Here is an 11,089-nt window from a genome sequence, read left to right on the forward strand (position 1 = left end):
CGCTGTATGTAAATGCAGGAGCGTGTCCAGGCGGTATGCTGCATCGGCTCCCCGAGGTGCATTTCTTCCAACAGGCTCCGCCTCCAGAGTTCCCCCGTGACGTGCATGAACACTGAAATCTCGGGTCGGCGCTGTGCCCCCGGCTCCTGCGCATGTGCAGCACCCCGCGTCTCCTACCCTATAAGTATAAATTAGTTAATGGTGCTTATTAGAGATGAGCGAGCACGCTCGTTAAGGTTAGTTACTCGAGTGAGCATTGCTCGTCGCAAGCAACTGCCTTCTCGTCCGAGCGTGTTCGGGGGGGGGGGGGGGGGGAGAGATCTCTCTCACTCTCCCTGGCCGTTCCCCCTGCTGCACACCCGAGCACACTTGGATGAGAAGCCAGTTACTCGAGAAGAGCAATGCTCACTCATCTCTAGTGCTTACATTTGATGACCGAAATCTGCACCAAAATCCGCAACAAATCAGCGATGTGTAAACAGACCCTCAGATAGTTTCACTCGGTGGAGAATCCCACGTGAATATAAGCCCCCATTCTATTGATCGGCTCATACACACGAGCGATGTTCTCTATCTTTCCGTGCTCCTCAGAACGCATCGCCCATTAATTTCACGCGTCGCACACAAAAAAAACCCCGCAAGTTCATCCTCTGTACAATAATAGGGAGGATACATAGGGAAAAATGGAGATTTAAAAAAAACGTAAAACGCAGCAAGATAGGGCACGCCGCAATTTTTTTTCCCTCGCAGCATCGCATGAGTGAAAGCATCACAAATGTGAAGGAAACCATTGAAAATCATTGGTTTCATAATTCAGCGTTTGCACTTACGCTCGCATCGAGGGAAGATCGCACGATTTTATCGCCAGTGTGAAAGCGCCCTTAAGGAGGTTTTACACGGGTGAGAAAATCGTACATTTTTGCCACGATTTTGGCCATCTGCGACAGTCCGTTAAAATTAGCCTTAGGCTGGGTTCACACAGGGCGGATTTGCCGCGGTTTTGGCGCAGCAGATCCGCCCGCGGCCACTAATCTTGGGATTAGCCAGCCATGTGGATGAGATTTCTCAGAAATCTCGTCCACACGGGACGGCTAATCCGCTGCGGTAAATCCGGTTGAAACCGGCCGCCGCAGCCGCGGTTTCAAAAGATTGAGCATGTCTGTTTACCTTTCCTTCTTTGTTTATTTTACGTCGCGGCCGCGCTCTCCTCTATGGGAGCGCCGGCCGCAAGGGAAAAGCATGCGGCCGAGCCGCTTCAAAGCCGCGGCGGTTCTCCCGGCAGAAATCTCGCAGTTTTTGCTGCGGCCAAACCGCGAGATTTCCGACGGGAATCCACCCTGTGTGAACCCAGCCTTAAGGTATGTTCGCACGGGGCAGAAAGGCCGCAGAATGTTTGCAGCTGAAATTCCAGGACAATTTCTGCATCCAAAACCGAGTCAGAATCCGCACCCGATGGTTATATCGAGGGCAGCGCCGCCGGACACTTCCGCATCAGCTGCCAGCGGCGCTGCGTTCAGTACAGGCCGCCGAGGATGGGGTGAAGCTGAAGACTTCGGAGGTGAGGAGGAGCACCGGATCTTCAGACATCAGCTGTGGGTACGCAGCTGATTTCAGGTAAAAACCCGCACCAACGGTGTGGATTGTGACTGTTTCAGAGGCAGAATGTGTTGTGGAATATCCGTTGCGGATATCCCAGAGCACTGCGCCACGTGTAAAACATACCTTCAGGGTCCTTTTACACGGGACAACGTCGGGCGCTGTCACACAGGAGGGGGGATCACTACATGCCCCTCTTGTGTCAGTGGTAGGAGCAGAGCCCCCAGAATATTACAGGAGACAAGTGTGCTCATATTGTGGGGGCCACGGATGAATCTACATGGTGGTAGGAGCAGAGCCCCCAGAAGATCACAGGAGACAAGTGTGAGCATACTATTGTGAAGGGACAGGGGGCACCGATAAAACTACATGATGGTAGGAGCAGAGCCCCCAGAATATTACAGGAGACAAGTGTGCTCATATTATGGGGGCCACGGATGAATCTACATGGTGGTAGAAGCAGAGCCCCCAGAAGATCACAGGAGACAAGTGTGCTCATATTGTGGGGGGCCACAGATGAAACTACATAGTGGTAGGAGCAGAGCCCTCAGAAGATCCCAGGAGACAAGTGCGCTCATATTGTGGGGGGCCACGGATGAAACTACAAAGTTGTAGGAGCAGAGCCCCCAGAAGATTACAGGAGACAAGGGTGGTTATATTGTGGGGGCCACAGATGAAACTACATAGTGGTAGGAGCAGAGGCCCTAGAAGATCACAGGAGACAATTGTGCTCATATTGTGGGGGCCACGGATGAAACTACATAGTGGTAGGAGCAGAGCCCCCGAAAGATCACAGGAGACAAGTGTGCTCATATTGTGGGGGGCCACGGATGAAACTACATAGTGGTAGGAGCAGAGCCCCCAGAACATTACAGGAGACAAGTGTGCTCATATTGTGGGGGGCCACGGATGAAACTACATAGTGGGAGGAGCAGAGCCCCCAGAAGATTACAGGAGACAAGTGTGCTCATATTGTGGGGGCCACGGATGAAACTACATAGTGGTAGGAGTAGAGCCCCCAGAAGATCACAGGAGACAAGTGTGCTCATATTGTTGGGGGCCACGGATGAAACTACAAAGTGGTTGGAGCAGAGCCCCCAGAAGATCACAGCAGACAATTGTGTTCATATTGTGGGGGGCCACAGATGAAACTACATGGTGGTAGGAGCAGAGCCCCCAGAAGATTACAGCAGACAAGTGTGCTCATATTGTGGGGGGCCACAGATGAAACTACATAGTGGTAGGAGCAGAGCCACCAGAAGATTACAGGAGACAAGTGTGAGCATACTATTGTGAAGGGACAGGGGGCACCGATAAAACTACATGATGGTAGGAGCAGAGATCCCCAGAAGACTACAGGAAACAAGTGTGCTCATATTGTGGGGGCCACGGATGAAACTACATAGTGGTAGGAGCAGAGCCCCCAGAAGATTACAGGAGACAAGTGTGCTCATATTGTGGGGGCCACGGATGAAACTACATAGTGGTAGGAGCAAAGACTCCCAAAAGACTACAGGAGACAAGTGTGAGCATACTATTGTGAAGGGACAGGGGGCACCGATAAAACTACATGATGGTAGGAGCAGAGACCCCCAGAAGACTATAGGAGACAAGTGTGCTCATATTGTGGGGGCCACGGATGAAACTACATAGTGGTAGGAGCAAAGACTCCCAGAAGACTACAGGAGACAAGTGTGCTTATATTGTGGGGGGCCACGGATGAAACTACATAGTGGTAGGAGCAGAGCCCCTAGAAGATTACAGGAGACAAGGGGGGTTATATTGTGGGGGCCGTGGAGGAAACTACATAGTGGTAGGAGCAGAGCCCTCAGAAGATCACAGGAGACAATTTTGCTTATATTGTGGGGGGCCACGCATGAAACTACATAGTGATAGGAGCAGAGCCCCCGAAAGATCACAGGAGACAAGTGTGCTCATATTGTGGGGGCCACGGATGAAACTACATGGTGGTAGGAGCAGAGCCCTCAGAAGATTATAGGAGACAAGTGTGCTCATATTGTGGGGGGCAACGGATGAAACTTCATAGTGGTAGGAGTAGAGCCCTCAGAAGATCACAGGAGACGAGTGTGCTCATATTGTGGGGGGCCACGCATGAAACTACAAAGTGGTAGGATGAGAGCCCTCAATAGATCACAGGAGACAAGTATGCTCATATTGTGGGGGGCCACGGATGAAACTACATAGTGGTAGGAGCAGACCCCCCAGAAGATTACAGCAGACAATTGTGCTCATATTGTGGGGGGCCACGGATGAATCTACATGGTGGTAGGAGCAGAGCCCCCAGAAGATTACAGCAGACAAGTGTTCTCATATTGTGGGGGACACGGATGAAACAACATAGTGGTAGGAGCAGAGCCGCCAGAGGATTACAGGAGACAAGTGTGAGCATACTATTGTAAAGCGACAGGGGGCACAGATAAAACTACATGATGGTAGGAGCAGAGACCCCCCAGAAGACTACAGGAGACAAGTGTGCTCATATTGTGGGGGCCACGGATGAAACTACATGGTGGTAGGAGCAGAGCCGCCAGAAGATTACAGGAGATAAGTGTGAGCATACTATTGTGAAAGGACAGGGGGCACCCATAAAACTACATAATGGTAGGAGCAGAGACCCCCAGAAGACTACAAGAGACAAGTGTGCTCATATTGTGGGGGCCACGGATAAAACTACATAGTGTTAGGAGCAGAGCCCCCAGAAGATCACAGGAGACAAGTGTGCTCATATTGTGGGGGCCACGGATGAAACTACATAGTGGTAGGAGCAGAGCCCTCAGAAGATCACAGGAGACAAGTGTGCTCATATTGTGGGGGGCCACGCATGAAACTACATAGTGATAGGAGCAGAGCCCCCGAAAGATCACAGGAGACAAGTGTGCTCATATTGTGGGGGGCCACGGATGAAACTACATGGTGGTAGGAGCAGAGCCCTAAGAAGATTACAGGAGGAAAGTGTGCTCATATTGTGGGGGGCCTCGGATGAAACTACATAGTGGTAGGAGTAGAGCCCTCAGAAGATCACAGGAGACAAGTGTGCTCATATTGTGGGGGGCCACGCATGAAACTACATAGTGGTAGGATGAGAGCCCTCAAAAGATCACAGGAGACAAGTGTGCTCATATTGTGGGGGACACGGATGAAACTACATAGTGGTAGGAGCAGAGCCGCTAGAAGATTACAGGAGACAAGTGTGAGCATACCATTGTAAAGGAACAGGGGGCACCGATAAAACTACATGATGGTAGGGGCAGAGACCCCCAGAAGACTACAGGAGACAAGTGTGCTCATATTGTGGGGGCAACGGATGAAACTACATAGTGGTAGGAGCGAAGACTCCCAGAAGACTACAGGAGACAAGTGTGAGCATAGTATTGTGAAGGGACAGGGGGCACCGATAAAACTACATGATGGTAGGATCAGAGACCCCCAGAAGACTACAGGAGACAAGTGTGCTCATATTGTGGGGGCCACGGATGAAACTACATGGTGGTAGGAGCAGAGCCGCAAGAAGATTACAGGAGACAAGTGTGAGCATACTATTGTGAAGGGACAGGGGGCACCGATAAAACTACATGATGGTAGGAGCAGAGACCCCCAGAAGACTACAGGAGACAAGTGTGCTCATATTGTGGGGGCCACGGATGAATCTACATGGTGGTAGGAGCAGAGCCCCCAGAAGATCACAGGAGACAAGTGTGAGCATACTATTGTGAAGGGACAGGGGGCAACGATAAAACTACATGATGGTAGGAGCAGAGCCCCCAGAATATTACAGGAGACAAGTGTGCTCATATTGTGGGGGCCACGGATGAATCTACATGGTGGTAGAAGCAGAGCCCCCAGAAGATCACAGGAGACAAGTGTGCTCATATTGTGGGGGGCCACAGATGAAACTACATAGTGGTAGGAGCAGAGCCCTCAGAAGATCCCAGGAGACAAGTGTGCTCATATTGTGGGGGGCCACGGATGAAACTACAAAGTGGTAGGAGCAGAGCCCCCAGAAGATTACAGGAGACAAGGGTGGTTATATTGTGGGGGCCATGGATGAAACTACATGGTGCTAGGAGCAGAGCCCCCAGAAGATTACAGGAGACAAGGGTGGTTATATTGTGGGGGCCATAGATGAAACTACATAGTGGTAGGAGTAGAGGCCCTAGAAGATCACAGGAGACAATTGTGCTCATATTGTGGGGGCCACGGATGAAACTACATAGTGGTAGGAGCAGAGCCCCCGAAAGATCACAGGAGACAAGTGTGCTCATATTGTGGGGGGCCATGGATGAAACTACATAGTGGTAGGAGCAGAGCCCCCAGAACATTACAGGAGACAAGTGTGCTCATATTGTGGGGGGCCACCGATGAAACTACATAGTGGTAGGAGCAGAGCCCCCAGAAGATTACAGGAGACAAGTGTGCTCATATTGTGGGGGCCACGGATGAAACTACATAGTGGTAGGAGTAGAGCCCCCAGAAGATCACAGGAGACAAGTGTGCTCATATTGTTGGGGGCCACAGATGAAACTACAAAGTGGTTGGAGCAGAGCCCCCAGAAGATCACAGCAGACAATTGTGTTCATATTGTGGGGGGCCACAGATGAAACTACATGGTGGTAGGAGCAGAGCCCCCAGAAGATTACAGCAGACAAGTGTGCTTATATTGTGGGGGGCCACAGATGAAACTACATAGTGGTAGGAGTAGAGCCGCCAGAAGATTACAGGAGACAAGTGTGCTCATATTGTGGGGGCCACGGATGAAACTACATAGTGGTAGGAGCAGAGCCCCCAGAAGATTACAGGAGACAAGTGTGAGCATACTATTGTGAAGGGACAGGGGGCACCGATAAAACTACATGATGGTAGGAGCAGAGACCCCCAGAAGACTACAGGAAACAAGTGTGCTCATATTGTGGGGGCCACGGATGAAACTACTGATAGGGATTTTTCCATGTTACGTTAATATGCTGTGGGGCTCCAAATCAGAGGTGGTTATGGCAGCCACCATGAGAAAGCAATAGACACAGGCATCACGGTCGTGTCTTAGAGCAATCTGAGTTTATTGTGTACATTGTCTTTCTTATACAAAAAATAGTAGGCGTATCAGAGGCTAGTGTTACAGAGGTTGACCTGTTTTACTGGTACATAATTTTGTCTTCTCTATAAACAATGCTTTATTTGTTTGTTTGTAGACATCGTGTCTGGTACCCTGATTATCATCACACTCTACATTCTAATCACATGCCCTACCTAGACAGCAGTAAGAAACAAAGCATTCCATACAACCTTTTGATCAGTGTAACGAGATAAACAAGATCTTGGAGACATGATGGACACTTAAGATTACACCAGTACTTAATGTAATTAAGTACTAGCCTAAATGTACAAGCATTTTAGCAGAGCTTTTTATAGGACACAGAATAGAGTGTACAATTTAGGCCTACAGCCTCCGGAAACGTATAAAGATACATACATATATACATTAATATGTTCATAACCCTCACAATCCCCCATTTGAAACAGTCCATCTTGAAAAGAGCCTTTGTAGTGGTACTATCAGGGGTGCTAAGCCACCCCCGCCGGTCTTTCTATCCTCTTCGCCGGATCCCCACTGTTGTTGCTCTTTTACGTATGACTGTTTTAACGATATCGTAGAGGGAGCGATTCCAGATAATTTGCTTGTCTCCGTATCCCACAGAATGTCCATAAATTGCAAACACTCAAAAGAATGAACAAAAGAAACAGTATTAATAATGGGTGAAACATAAAATCCATCATCTTTCCTGCTGTAGGTGACCATTCAGTAAAAATATCATACCAGTTATACTCTGTGTCTACCTGGATCTTAGTACCTAGGCTGACTAGCTTATCTCCTACCCATACATTTTTCTAATTCCATAAGGGAGAGGTTAGTAACATCCAAATGCTTTTAAAGGTGTTCAGTATCTATCATTAGTCTTACAATTCTACCCAAGGATACTGTCAGAGTTGACATAGGGATAGCATCTGGGTACCAGTAGTACCTTAATGTTGCTTCAGCATCTGACAAAAATGTGTAAGTTTCTGTAAATCAATGTATCACCGATATGTTCTGTATACATCCAGACAATGGAGTGGTGAGATTATACATACTGGTGGTTCCAGTTCGGTTGGCAACAAAGAATATATATATATATTGGGGGCCAACTTCTATCAGCATATAGAAGAAGCAGGTACCACCGTCCAATCACATATGCTGATTGAAGGCTGCTGGAAACATGGCTCATATGCGGCTGTACTCCGTCCGCATGCTAGGCCATCCAGTGTTTCTTCACAGTTCTCTATACCATGGGTTTTATCATCATACCTGTGAACTTGGGCAACCAATATTGTAAAGCATATAGAGGCGGTCCAAACACCACAGGTAGTACTACAGACTTACACATCAGGCTTGTGTCCTTTACATCATAAAATCATTTCCCCAGTGCTATACTCATCAGAGCATTCTACACCATCAGCCCCGGGCCGTATCCAAGATGCTACTGGAATTACAATATTGAGAATATTTCTCCACAATTTTTCATTATTTGTCATCACATCTGACTGCTTTGTCCCTCTCGTGCATCATATATACATATTGCAGGCTACATTGTGTATAGTTCATGAATTTACTCATATTTACAAACAAATCCTTTTAAACCGCAAAACCAGATTAAAAAGCGTTAATACATCCTTATCATATCTTAATGCAAGACATCGGGGGAGGAACAAGGAAGGCATGCATTGTGCCTGAACATTTATCAATCTAGAAACATCCTGTCCTACCCCAGCCATTTTATTCTTCATCACCTCTAAATCTATAGAGTTTAGAACCCCTACACCTGTACCAATTCCCCCTAATAGGGTATCATACCATTTTCGTTTTCCTCTGGTGCAGGGTTTCATTGCCTGAAGAGAAATATTATAATGCACAATGGTTTTCTGGCTCTTTGTGGATGATAAGGGGTGTCAAATGCCTGGGAGTTACCCAGGGCAGACATGAAGTGTTGCATTATTTCACCTGTGAAATGTGTACCTCTATCTGACTCGATTACCTCTGGTACCCTGTATCTGCAGATTACCTTATTCATGAGCTTCTTTTCGGTTACCTGCTCATTTACTTTTGTAACAGGGTACGCCTCCAACCTGAAAAACATCAACAACAAGCACATATTCATACTTCCCAACACGTGGGAGCTGAATGTTGTCAATTTGCAATCCCTGAAATGGGTAGAGTGGTCCTGGCAAGTGCCTTTGTGGTCAATTTACTTCTACCCTGTTGCTTACGGCATAGCTCATGCAAAACTGGACAAATGATGTAGCAGCTACAAAGAACCCAGGGGGCAACCCTTTCTCTCTCAAGCGTAGGTAACATAGCTGCCTTCGATAGGTGAGTCTTTCCATGGATCAGCTGGGCCATCATGGGGTACAGGGATCGTGGTAGGCAAGTTACTGACTGTTTGCCATACGCCACCCTGTTCTACTGCTCTCATATTAGTCCATTTATCTTTTTCTTCTTTGCTGGCTTGTGACTGTAATGTCTTTAGTACATCAATGTTCAAATTTTTATCAAAGTCCAAATCATAGTCTCTGACTTGTGCGGTCAGTATCTTCTTTTCTTCTTTCTTCCACGGCTTGAGGGCCGCTGTCTGCACTTAAGTCTGCTAGGGCGTTGCCTTTTGCTTCTGCACTGTTGGCTTTAGTATGAGCTTTCACCTTCAGGATTGCTACTTTGTCTGGTAGGAGTAGGGCTTTCATAAGGTTCTGTACTGCTACACCATTCTCAATGGGTTGTCCTACAGAAGTTTAAAAATGTCTGGCCTTCCATATTGGGCCGTAACCATGATGTATGCCGAATACATACCAGGAGTCAGTGTAAATGGTTACCTTCTGTCACTCTACACGCCTCAGTGAGGGCCTTCAGTTCCACTTCTTGTACCGAGACATGCGGAGGCATTCTGCTTTTAGAGATCTTGTTGTGTGAACATCTGGTGTGGAGTCGTCAATCACCCTGGTACCATCTATAAAATACAACTCAAAATATGTATTAACAAGGGGTTTCAATAACTCTTTAAAACTTAAACTTTCTTGTTGCATCAATGCTAGACAATCATGCTGATATTCTATTCCAAATAGATCACGTTCTTATTTGCAAAAATTTTTTAAAAATAGCTGATCTGTAATACATAGATCACCTATGCATCCCCCTCCCCCATTTGATCACCTATGCCTCCCCCTCCCCCATTTGAAACAGGATACTCGATTGGAAGAAGAGTAGCCGGGTTCACCATTGAAAAGAAATATTAAAGGGGGGGGCATGAGCAAAGCACATTGCAACCTTATTTGACGAGCTAGAGACAGATGTTTAGGTTGTACTTGAGTGAGTATACTCTGGATGTCATGAGGGGTGAGAACCACTAGGGGGGGTAGTTCAGGACTAACTCAGAAGACTTGTCAACCCTTACTTGTACTGCTGCCACCGCACAGACACAGGAGGGGGCTCCTCGGGCTACCGGAGTAATACCCAAGTGACCGTGGACGTCCTCCATGTTTTTGCGTCAATACTGCTGTCGCATGAAAGGCCAGGGACGGCAGTATGAGACAAGTCCCAAAAAGGTGCGAAGCTTTGGCAGCAGAAGAAGATACAGAAATGGCTTGAACTGCAGCCCTGCGTCGTTCTGTGAGATGTCTGCCTTCTTGAGCTAGACAACAACCTTTTGTTTACAAAGCTGTAATTTTTCCTTTTTAAGCCTTGCAGCCATTTTCTGCTAAAAAAATTTTAGAAGAGAAATGGGTGCAGATTGACATGTTTTCATATCCTCAGCACAAAGCTGGAAAGTCATTAACATATTGCAACAGCACAGTCCCCTCAGGCGGAGTCCAAGCCTGCAGGACAGTTACATAAATGCCCTTTTGTCTGAAAAGGGGCCGGAGATTCAGACTGTCTCCACTCTGGCTTATTATCTATGACCTTAGGGATTTCAATAGACCTTCTACAAAGGCCATACTAAGTACATGTTTACCCATCTCTTCTATGCCCCTATATCCCAGATCTGACAAACGTTGTTGAAGGGGGGCATAGAATTGTTTTACACTTTCTTCCTTCTCTTTGTGTGATATTAGAAAGAGACAAGGAGGATTCTCTCAAATTTTTTTTTTTCTTCTTTTTCCCCAATGTTTCAGACAAATTAAAAATATTTTACCACTTCTCAATTCTCTATGTTTAATTTTATCCCAATCTGTGCCACAATAGTCTTTCACATAATTTTAGATTATAGTTCCCGCTGCCTTCCCTGTTCTACATATACTCCTGCATCTCCTCCTTGTCCTCCTTCTCATGCTTCCACTCACTAGCCTAGGATCTAGTGAGCATAGGCATAACCGGTTTGCACCGAGGAGCTCCGCAAGCAGGGCAGCTCTCTCTCCAATCCGGGTTCTGTTGTCCACAATGCCAGCAGGT

This window comes from Eleutherodactylus coqui, chromosome 13 (assembly GCF_035609145.1).
Source record: "Eleutherodactylus coqui strain aEleCoq1 chromosome 13, aEleCoq1.hap1, whole genome shotgun sequence".
NCBI lineage: Eukaryota > Metazoa > Chordata > Amphibia > Anura > Eleutherodactylidae > Eleutherodactylus > Eleutherodactylus coqui.